This window comes from Arachis duranensis, chromosome 10 (assembly GCF_000817695.3).
Source record: "Arachis duranensis cultivar V14167 chromosome 10, aradu.V14167.gnm2.J7QH, whole genome shotgun sequence".
Lineage (NCBI taxonomy): Eukaryota > Viridiplantae > Streptophyta > Magnoliopsida > Fabales > Fabaceae > Arachis > Arachis duranensis.
This window is the reverse complement of record NC_029781.3, coordinates 65,787,533-65,789,680: the sequence shown is the minus strand read 5'-3', so window position 1 is coordinate 65,789,680 and position 2,148 is coordinate 65,787,533. Positions and strand designations below refer to the sequence as shown.

The following is a 2,148-nucleotide window of genomic DNA, read 5'->3' as shown; positions in this document are numbered from 1 at the left end:
GCAGAGCTCCTCACCCCCAACCATGGGGTTTAGAGACTCATACTGTGGAAGAAAACGTGTACAATGTCATAAGGTCATCAAAAGGTTGCATAGCGTACTAATACAATGTCACAAGATCCTATTAATAGTAAACTAGTAGCCTAGGGTGTACAGAAATGAGTAAATGACGTAAAAATCCACTTCTGGGTCCACTTGGTGTGTGCTTGGGCTGAGCAATGAAGCTTTTATGTGTAGAGACGTTTTCTGGAGTTAAACGCCAGCTTTTATGCCAGTTTGGGCGTTTAACTCCAAATTTTATGCCAGTTCCGGCGTTTAACGCTGGAATTTCTGTAGGTGACTTTGAGCGCCGGTTTGGGCCATCAAATCTTGGGCAAAGTATGGACTATTATATATTGCTGGAAAGCCCAGGATGTCTACTTTCCAACGCCGTTGAGAGCGCGCCAATTGGCCTTCTGTAGCTCCAGAAAATCCGCTTCGAGTGCAGGGAGGTCAGAATCCAACAGCATCTACAGTCCTTTTTGGTCTCGGAATCAGATTTTTGCTCAGGACCCTCAATTTCAGCCAGAAAATACCTGAAATTACAGAAAAACACACAAACTCATAGTAAAGTCCAGAAAAGTGAATTTTAACTAAAAACTAATAAAAATATACTAAAAACTAACTAAATCATACTAAAAACATACTTAAAACAATGCCAAAAAGCATATAAATTATCCGCTCATCAACAGGAACACTACCTGAAATAATAATGCAATCACAAATTTAACCATCATTCCATCTGCAGAAAATCAAAGCTTTGCAGCGAAGGAGATATAAAGAGAATCAAAAGTACACACCTAGTTCATGAATTGAAGCTGCACACTCAAAAGAAGCCGTGAAGCAAATCTTTTTTTCGGCAGAACATCGCACGTTGGCCATGCTTCAGAATCACTCATTGAGCAACTCGCTGAATCTAAATCTGCAAAGATTAAAATAAGAGTAAATTTTAAGTTTCTTTGCTAACAAATTGTCTCAAGAACAAACCAAATAACAGCTAGAAACAAATTTAGTACCATTAGACAACGAAGAATCATTACTTGAACTGCTGGAGTCAATTCCTGTCCATTTCATCACAGTAACAAACTAGTATATATGGTAAAAAAATGATTACGATGCTATATAAAATAAGGCTAACCCATTCAACAGATAAAGGCACAAAAAAGAGAGGGCTTTTACCCCGTTGGATTTATTGGATGCGGCATTGTTGTTGTTGAAGGATTACTATGTGTTCATAACACACGCAGCGAAAGAAAATAAAGTAATCCTTAAAGATCTATTTTGTTCTTAAACTTTATTCCAATAATAAATATATATTAGGTCAAATCTAAATACCTAAGTACACTAGTAAAAATCTTTTTCTCCTTCGATGGTACGAAGGCGCTATGCGTATCCACACCGAGACCAACATTTGCTGTCAACTCCTTGGCCAATAGACATCTGATCTAAATTGAGAAACCTCTTGCAACTCTTTGCATGCCATAATATTCTTCTCTAAGAATTAGGCTCACATACATTTATGTGTGTAGAGATAAAGGAATAAAACTCTAGTTATTCGCATCTACATCACCTTCCTCTACTCTTGGCATACATATATATAGCACGAGATTTGTTACTGATTTTAAATTTGATTCTCAATTCAAATTTAAATCATATCTTGAAATTCCAAATCTGAATCATTCAAATTTTATGAATCATATCATAACTCAATTTGAAAACAGAATCAGTTAGGATCTCATCCAAATTCAGAAATAGAATAACTAGTTATTTTCAAATCTCATTTAATATTCTCAATCATCATACTATTATTATATTTTTGGTGCTAGAAAAGAATATAATATTATTCCATTTGAATTAATATAATTATTTATTTGATCAAATCAAAAAAATAATTAAATAATTCTATAGCAAAGGTTAGAACACTCGTTAGTGTGTGACTCCATAGGTTCAATACTAAGCGGGTAGTAAATTAGTCGTACTAAATTTACTAATCAAGGTTGGCGTCTAGCAACACTCCTCAACGACCCGATAGTATGACGTAATATATTTTTACAAAGAACCTTAGAAGAACAAAGTATAATTCCTTCCATCTTTCCAGCTCTTGGTTAACCG

At 35.1% G+C, this 2,148-nt stretch overlaps 1 long non-coding RNA gene across 1 annotated transcript in view; it reads right to left on the bottom strand.

Moving 5' to 3' along the window:
• The window catches only part of LOC127742390 (uncharacterized), a 9,890-nt gene extending 9,417 nt beyond the window's left edge, over nt 1–473 (bottom strand). Inside the window, exon 1 of the long non-coding RNA XR_008003598.1 lies at nt 239–473. This is a non-coding gene — a long non-coding RNA (uncharacterized LOC127742390). The remainder of the gene's footprint in view (nt 1–238) is intronic.
• Nucleotides 474–2,148: the final 1,675 nt, after the last annotated feature.